Source organism: Hetaerina americana, unplaced genomic scaffold, assembly GCF_022747635.1.
Source record: "Hetaerina americana unplaced genomic scaffold, ioHetAmer1.1.p SCAF_4, whole genome shotgun sequence".
Taxonomy (NCBI): domain Eukaryota; kingdom Metazoa; phylum Arthropoda; class Insecta; order Odonata; family Calopterygidae; genus Hetaerina; species Hetaerina americana.
Window position 1 is genome coordinate 43,754,871 of NW_027286985.1, and position 10,043 is coordinate 43,764,913.

A 10,043-nucleotide genomic window follows, 5' to 3' on the forward strand; every position below is an offset into this window, starting at 1 on the left:
TAATAGGGGATTTAAAAATATCTAACTCCAGATGAATTGAATGAAAATAAATTAATGGTTGGTAACCATCTCAAGGAAGATAATCTTTAAATGAAAATTGGGAAAGATACACCAGAGGAAGTGGAAGAATATTCCTATATGGACAATACAAGCAATGAAACAAGTATTCTATCAGAAGAGACAAGCAACTATGGCAAAAGCTCCTAGTATACACATTAGGAAGCAATTCATTGAAATATATTGGTGGAATCTATAGGTGACTGAAGAATCAGAGAAACAAGATTGGGGGACAATGTATATGTGATTCTATAGAAGAAGAATGGTAAAAATAAAATGGTTAGGGCAACAAATGAAGTGCTTTGAAATGTGGGTGAAGAAAGAAGCTAATGAAGAACACTAACAGAGAGGGAAATTGATTGGAGACATCCTGAGGCATGATAGTCTATTGAAGGCCATTATTGAAGGAAGCATAGAAAAGGGATGAATATTAGAGTTAGGACTAGGATGAACAATGAGAAACAGGTGATGAAAAATAGCAGTGTGAGGAGATGTAAGGAAACAAAGAGATTGGCAGGGAACAAGATGCTTATATGACTTTGGTAGAAGTGATAGCATATTTCTAGGATTCTACCATGAATAAACAATTGCATAGTTGCTAATTTTATATGGTACCAATTTCAATGTCTTCTTATAAAGTATTAACACAAAATACTTTACTTCTTTATGGTTTGATGCAGGAATATTTCATGCATTCACATCTCGGTGCATCTTATATGATAGTGAGTCTTATGAGCCAGAAAATATGATATATTTCTCACAGACTCATAAGGTTGAATAAAAATAAAAAAACCACTGTGATACAGCTTTATCAGGAAGGTATGTATCACAGTGAAACATCATTCCAAATAGTAAAATTCCATAGAAAATTCTAGATAGATACTGCTTCACAAAGTAAATCCTGAAAACATGAAGTGCTTATGTTGTTTTGCATTAGAGGAGATAAGGTGAGCACAAAAAGTATTTAAAAAAGCCAGTTAAGGCCACTTGGGGAATGTGCCCTAGCACAGGAATTAGTTTTGATCTGTTAACCAAGCTGCAGCCTGGTTAGTTAGGTTTGTATTGCAATGGCTGGTATTGCATGAATAAATTCACCACCTATTCCAAAGAAACTGCGGGAGATGCCGCAACAGTAACTTTTAACGGAGTCATCCGCTAATGTGCATTTCAATGCAACAATTTCAGAGCGTAAAAATCATGCGCCTTGACTGGGACATTTAAATCTTGTTTCCTCCTCTGAATATGAATGTGTGCAAATGAAAAAATATCTTTATTATTCTTTGAAATGAACTACCAGTATCTCAGGAGAGCCTTCCAAGTACAAAGAGAGATGTAATCGCAATTAAAATGAAAAAGTTAAGTCATCCAGTTTCATTTGGTAGTAGTTATTGTGAGAAACCTCTTTTAATATCGTTAGCATTCTATATATAATTCATAAGGGATTAAATTAAGGAAGATATCATGGAAATAGGGCTCAATGTCTGCGCATTTGTTTAATGTAAGATGTCAAGAAATCAAAATTTTATTTAACTTGATGGATGGTAATTATTAAATTTTTAAAGAGCTCTAATTTCTGAAATCATATTCACACTCGACACTCAAATTCAGAAAATCCATTACTTGATAACATGAAGCTCTTATCTTGGATGGGATTCAAACGTACAAACTTCACTTAATTTGGTGAACATGCTCTTTATCAAACTATGTTGCCTTACTTAGGTTGATGAAATAACATAAGAGACAAGATTCCATTGACTAGTTGCCATTCTTGAGAAGAAGAGGTGTCCACAGCATAGGAAGTCAGTACATTACTGACTACATCACTACTCTAAAACCCTTGTTTGAATTAATTATAGACCCTGTTCAAATTTTCTTTATATTTGTCATTGTGATGCAAGATTAGTTGGAGGCATTCAAGAATAAATTCACAAAAATGAAAGTGTCCGTAATATGATAAGAATGAATAATAAACAAGCAGGCATGAAGAATAAAAACATCGTATGACTTTTCCTACAAAAACGATTGATTGAGCTGCAAGAGAGGACTGTTAAAAATGTAGAGATTAAATCTGAATGAAAAAGATGATGAAACGCTGATGATGCAAGTCTCCTTCATAAAAAAACTCATTTCAAGATACAGATATTGATTGGTAAGCATTCCTTTTAAAGTTTACAGCTGGCTCAATTAGTTAATTATTTATTTTGCATTAGTGCGAAAACATCACTTCGATCTTTACATTAGAATTTGAAGCTATATCTTAAATGTGGGTTTTATGATTTCACCATCAGGACAAGTTTACGGCTGCCAGCCAGCGTTAGCTAATACTGGTTGTCATGCAATGCTCCCAAACCACTGAAGGGAGAGAAGGTCTTGGGATTAGGATAACACTTCCACAGTGTCCTGGGGAATACTGAAGAGGTCTCCTTCCTTTGGACACCTATTTCGAAAGGTCCGAGTAACGGTAATGACACCATCCAGAATATCATCAAGGATATCCAAGCTCCCTGAGTATGAATGATGCACTCCACATGATCATGGGAAAGTAATTAAGGAGACAGGTGTGTAGGGGCGAGGTCCGTTTTGTACCAAGCAACAGGCTTGGGTACACTCAGCCGGGGTGGAGAAAGGGCAATGAAACATTACAGTGATTCATTGCCCTTTGTTAAAGCCGTTGCGACCGAGGATGCTAGAGAGGGTCTACAAAAGAAAATATTCACCCTGAATTTGTAAACGATTGAGGCAACGCTTTGCCATTTATACTTGAAAATAATTTGATAATCTCCATCCCTGAGTCACATCCTTTCGCAGTGCATTTCATAGTCATCAAGAGTGTTTCACATTTTTTTTGATTCCTCGGTATTGTAACATTGACCTTATGACTGAAGAATCCCTTGGTTGATCAGGATTTACACTGATCGATACACGAACCAGTTCATTAATATCGAAGCTAAACTATTGCGTTGGGAGTAATAGTATGATCTATGGAGGCAGAGAATCATCGGAGAAAGAAATAGTGCATAAAAATCATATATCTTGCACTGCAACACACAAATGCGAAATAAGTGCTCTTCCACCAGTTGTCTTATGTTGAGAAAATTGATCAGAATCGTATCGCCGTACAGAGAGACATGAGTATATTGGAGAGATGGGAAAAAATATGGTCGAAGAAACTCAGAAATCTCAGTTACAGAAGAGCAGCCATGAAACAAAGCACAAATGAGATGAAGTGGAGAATTATGCGAGGGCAGAAACTGGAAGAAGTCAGTAAAATAGAGGGTTTTCTGGAATAACTTAAAATCAGGACTTTTTGATTCTATCTTCCCCGAAAGGGAATGGCGTGAAGGGATACATCCCTTAGGATCGAACTAAATAGAGACATGTCCCGAGGGCTGATAAATTAATCCTCGATAGTAATAAATATTTCATATTCATGCACAATGGTTCTGGAAATACTTAAATAAATAATTGCAAAATCATAGTGACTACTTTGAAATTCCATGATCTTGAAATATTTGTTTAGTAGTTAACTTTTAAACTGCATCAATTCATTTCGAATTCAGCGTTCATTATACCTGGCAATATCTGATCGCATCTGTCCAAAGCATCTACATAATCGCATGCCCACAGACGAAACCATTATGAAGAAACTTCCCACGCACATAAAAACTACTAAAATAAGAATTAAATCGAGTTATAGCTATACGGATTAATTGGTCTGTCGAAGCCAGACATAGCTGCCAGTACTTCAATAAATTCTTCCAAAATTATAGAGACGGTTCAATTGCTATCCTTCCCTGCAAGGTGATATAAAAGGATAAAAATCTTGAACTACCCTACCTTACGATTCGTCTCACTCACTTCTAGGGATTTGGAAAGACATGAGGGGTGGAACATTCGCGAGTGGAAACCCAAGTTGGCGACCCCGGGTCGAATGAGGAAACCCTTATTCGACCCGGGGTTCTCGATTTGCGTTTCCTCTTGTTTCTGTGGGAAAACAGGATGGTTTCGTCGGTGCTTTGAGATTAACACTCACGTAGTTAATCTCAAAGCACCGACGAAACTTGATTGGGAAGTAGAGAAATTTTAATAAACCGAAACCTTTCGGATATCAGTTCAACGAACACACACTCATACCTAGACTTTGACAATGATTTACTTTGGAATGACCCACTGTGACAAAGACTATTACTCTTTGAATTTCATCTCGCAAACCCCAATATTTTATTAGATCACGAGTTTTTGCAAGTTATTTGTGACATTAAGTTTTTTAGTAAGTACAGCCAGTGATTTTTTGAGCCATTTTGAGTAGTTTTTATATTGAAATTTTGATAACTGAAACGTCACAGGTCAAAGTCCCGGCTAAATTGAAGTGGTCATTTTTCGCTGGGGTCCAAATTATCGTCTAAATTGTCTTTCGTCAAATTGTCGTCCAAATTATCAGCTAAACTAGGACCAACAGGATTCCCGGGGTCCCCTTGCGATACGATCAGAGTTCCTGTTTAGTATATTATTTGCTTAAAATTTTCCCTTTGCGATTACAGTAATGTATACAAGGAAAAGAAATTTCACTTTACGCATGAAAGAATAGTTTAAATTCGATTTCCAAAAAAATTCCTAGCCTGGATCCAGCAACAATAATATTTCATATTCATGCACATGTTGCAATTTCTATTCCCATGAAAGTTCTGAAATCTCAATGTCGACTCAAGTCACATATATACTATTGTTCTACATAAAGACGGCGGTTTTTCCATCATTGCACTAAAACAGCCGTTTGTGATCGCAAAAATTAATCCAGACACCCCAAATTGTCGAAGTCATGTGAATGAGTTTTTCATTTGTTAAAGTGAGGTTGTAGCTCGAGTGAAATATTTGTGAAGCCGCGTAGCCGACGTTAAAAAATAACTACATTAATACTTTATTTAAATACAATAGAATGTTGAGTCATAGCTGTAATAAATTCCGCAACGTATGGTTTCACGGAAATATGAAAATAGGTTTAGACTTGATTGAGCCTATGGCATGAGAATCGATAACGGAAGACAGAATATATGGCGGTGAGTCACAGCAGCACGAGTGAAGCGAGCTAAAAGAATGATCGAGCCGGGACTCATCGCTAACTGTAAAACAGATGCCCTGTTCAAATAGGAATGCTTTGAGCGAAGGCAGTGTACCCCTTCAAAACCCATATCATAAGGAAACACTACCTCACTGAAGTCTCTCAGTTGGCTGGAGGAAGTAAGCCAGGTTTAATGCCTGTCATAGAAGCAGGGAAGAGAATGAAATGAGAGGGTAGTGCAGGCGAAAAGATGAGGGACATTGACATAGGGAGAGAGTGAGGGAGGGAGGTTAATATGCCAGCGTCAATGAATTTGAATGAACGGTGAGAGAAAGAGACGAGAGGGGGGGAGGAGGTAGGTAGGTAATAGTTTTGTCAACCGTCGCAACTCCGAGCGAGTTTTACAGATATGCCTTGCGTTGCGTGCTCATTTGTTATGGTAAAGCACTGCTCAAACGACTGTTGAGTCAGTGACCAAAAGTCAGGTTTCCAGCGGGGACATGAAAAAATTCAATTGGGAGCAGATAAAATGAGAGTAATGAACAAATATATTCTATTGTTTCAGGCTTCATTTCGTGGAAGTATTTAATATCCACACTAAAAAGAAAGACTCGTACTTTTCCATATATTTTATTATATGGTACAACGCATTTCACCGACTTGCGGCATCATCAGGTACGAAGACCTGATGATGCCGCAAACGCGTTGAAACGGTGAGGTTGAGTCGGTGAAACGCGTTGTACTATGTAATAAAATCTGTGGAAAAGTACAAGTCTTTCTTTTTAGTATGGATAGTAATGAATAAAATATAGGAGACGATGATACCCGCAGGAAAAAATAATTAACCTTCAAAATGTATTCCTCCAACCTTCACCGTCCACTTTACATTCCGACATCAGACTTTTTGGAGTAAAACTAAATAATAATCACTGTTTTAAGGACTAAGCACATTCATTCGAGGATGAAAGGGCTAAAGAACTAAAAATACAGGCGTTGGTTGTATATCAGAATGGAAAGGTAATAAAATGATATCTAAAATCCACGAGGTTATGGAAAATAGAGCAATAATAGGACGATGCAGATGGGGGATATACTAAATTGCCTACGTCCACTGCAGCATGAATTTCACTAGACTACATAACACTCAGCACGTTCATTTAAAGTCCTACTGGTCTTCAAAATGATGTTTATAAATGAATCAAGAAAGTAAAATTACATTGAGAAAAAGCACAACTTTTGTATTTTACATGAATGGCAATTGCAGAGCCTTAGCAAACAATTCACTTACATCGCTGTCAAAATCCTTTTCTTAAGAAAAAAGGAATATATCCACAGAAATGAATACATGTACTTACTTCTTGCTTCCCAAAGAGAATCAGGCACCTTCCTGCCTTCCCAATCCAGGTTATAGAGCCTAGGCAGTCAAACAAAAAAGTGAAACTTGGTAGAGGACGGGAGACGCTGAACGAGGACAGACAATGTGCGAGGGGTTGTTTGTTCTCGGGAGTAGTTTTTTTGCGAGAGGAAGTGAAGTGCGGCGCACAAATACCTGTGAGCAATCCAAAAATTCTAATGGATCGACCAAGGGTCCGATTTTATTGTCGAGCCTTCTGAAGTCAGCGAGAATATGATATTACCATCGCGCGTCTTTATACCTCACCTCACCTTACCAGAGGAAGGCCGAAACTTGTCTCTCCCCTCATACTTATATCTTCACCCGCACCCATCCTGCCATCTCACCCCAATCACAGAATTATACATACGTACGTTTAGTCAATAAGTAAAATATTTATCATTTTGTTTTTTTTAATATGACTTTCTGAATTTATTCACTCTATGTCTGGAGTTGAAGGACGTCTATAGATACCAAAGTCGGGGCCTTATTTGGTCCGGTGGAAATGTAGCGAATATGAGCAACATTTATTTCGTTACCTTTCCATTTAAAAATTCCAAATTGAAAATTCGACGCCCCCTTTGTTACTTTTGCTATTAATATTCTCATTTCTTTTATAGTTGGAGCCATCACAATGCGATTAGAAAGTTCAGTGGAATAGTTGAATTTGTCCCTCCTCTAATTCACGTATTCTAGGCACCTCAAACAACGTAGGGGCGTAATTGGATTTCAAAAGTTCAAGAGGAACATTAACTACACACACTCATCTAAGGAATTTCAACTCATTAGGGATTAATTGCGAAGGATATTTTCACCACAGAATGCAGGGAAGGAGATGAGAAGTTAAGTGAAAAGAAAGTACCTGCTTTCAAATTTTCAGCTGAACACATAGTGCAAGGATTCTACCAAAGAAAGCATTAACCTCCACCCCAAAATCGCTTATATATTCTCAAAACGTGGTGCTGTGTTGTGTGCCAAGCCGGATCTCAAGGTGAAGTTAAATGTTTTCGAATCGTAGCTACTCAAATTCAGTTCTGATCAGTCACCTCCTTCCGTTTACTACTATCGGCCTTTGTATGAGAAGTGATCATGCTTAGTTACATGATGGTCTCATTGTGTACAAGGTCTTACTTTTTCAATGATGAAATTAATTTTTTACTATTACAACCTGGTACATAAAATAATGGGGTTTTCAATCCAGAAATTAAAAAGTGTAAAAATCATTCGCCTTGACCGAGATCCGAACCCGGTCAATGATTTTTTCACTTTGCAATATCTGCATTTCAATACATATGATGGGATAACTGCATTAAAAGTTACTGCCAAGGCATCTCCCGCAGTTCTTTGAATAATCGGGTTTACTTTGGTGTTTAGTTTTTCTTAGAAAAGATGAAGATCGGCTTCCCCATACAGCAGTAATGACGAGCAAGTTGCATATGCAGCCGGGCTGATCTTCTCCAATTTTATGGTAATTTAAGTGGTATTGTTTTGCATAACGTCAAATGCATTAGAATCTGCCTTTGCTTGAGCACACAACCAAGATATGGCGACATAAGAGATAACTAATTAAGAAGCTATATGGAAATAATGATTCAAGGAAAAAAAATGAAATATTTGTACAAATATGAATGATCTCTTCAAATTATTGAAAATTAAGTACTTAACTGTTATGGGAATAATCTATAATGAACTATAGATAACTAATAATGAATTATTTTTACCAAGTTATAAACAGTGAAAGTTTGGATGAAAATGTCTCCTAGTTGGTAACCTTCTACTTCTCATCACGTGATAATAACTTCTATGATCATTACTAAAAATCAGGATCCGGAGATATTTGAGAATGAAATATTTAAAAAACTCTCTATCCTTTTAGCTAAAACCCACCCACAAGAATTTTCACCATTCTTTCTGGACTATGAATTAGAAACCAAAGTTACCAACCTGATGGCTGTTTGATAGATGAAAATTGAGGCCACCAAATTCTAAGCCCTATAATGGTTGTGAAATGCACACATTCACAGAGTTTTGGGACCAGTGTCCTTCCCATATCAGCTGTGGTTTCAAAAAAAGAGATATTACCTGAAGAATCAATGGAAAGAATAAGAACATTTAGAATAGAAGGTTTCCAATCATCAGCAGCCAAGGACCAAAATAATATAAGTGGTTCACGTGGAATTTTAGCCATTGGAAACTAGATGTCACCTAAAGAATATATAAAAATCACTTCAACCAGGTATGCAATGAATAAATGGTTATGGGGAGGAATAGAAGACAGTGTGTATGGAATTTAATACTTTTATGATGCCCAATATTAATGTTCCATTTTGCTTCTGAACAGAGAGTAACTCATCTTCTTTAAAAACTGATATTAATGAGAATGACTGGTGGAAAATATGGTACTGTTGGTTACTGAAAATCCTAGGATACCTATTTATAACTATTTTAATCAATAATGCCCATTTTTTTAGAATTCAATAAATAGTCAGTAATTCAATTTTTTACCACAAATTACAAAGTACTTTCACAGTTTCTATGTGTGTTAATGTTGACTGCCTGTGACTCGCTGGCATTTGATAAAGTATTATATTGATAGCTTGTGTTGTTGACTAAATTTCCTTCTATGATCTGATATGCCATATTTCATCTCTTATACACCAGTTATTTTCATCCATTTTTGATAGATATTTTGGTCACTCTCAAAGTGAATTTCACATAAAAGATTGTAAAATTGGAAGCCGCAAATTTTAAAATTTTTAAACTCATTAAAAGTCTGACCATACAAATACAAGCAAATGCTCTCTTGTCTAAGCAAAAAATCTTCCCAAATTCTCCCACACAAGTATACTCCCCTCTTTTGATATGTTAACCCTTATGCACACAATGTCACTGTGCTTATAAACAAAAGAACAGAGAAAACTTAAAAACAGTCATGTGTCCTAAGGAAAACATTAGCATTCACAGTAGTTGCAATTTAGTTGTGGCTTTAAGCTTGCTGCTAGGCTATCTTGTTATTTTTCTAGTTTGACTGTGATCCTCTTGTAACTATGCAATGTAGCTCCAGGTCTTTAGGCACACATTGAAGCTTACCAATCTATGTAAAATAAAATGTTCTACCACCTTGATTCAGAAATTTACACCGAGCTTTTATTAGGGCAGCTTAAAAACCCACAACCAGAAAATTAATATGTGTATGAACCGATTGAGAAGGGTATAATTAGTTATTAAATGGTATTATTCATGATTTTATTATTATAAATAAAATATATTTTTTTCCAATTTAGCTTGGGTATTTAACAATATTAGAATGATAATACTTTTAAGTAAGTAATTAAAACTCATTTGAGAGTAAATTAATTGTTCATGTGTTTTAAATAAAGAGAAATGTGCTTTCCAACCCTGCTTAGTGAAAATTACTGATTTTAAGATGGTATTTCAAAGGAGAATATAAATTATTTTTGTGCATCATATATTTGAAATTAGGAAATATACTTTTACTAATCCTCTTCAATGAAAGTCTTATTTATAATGATA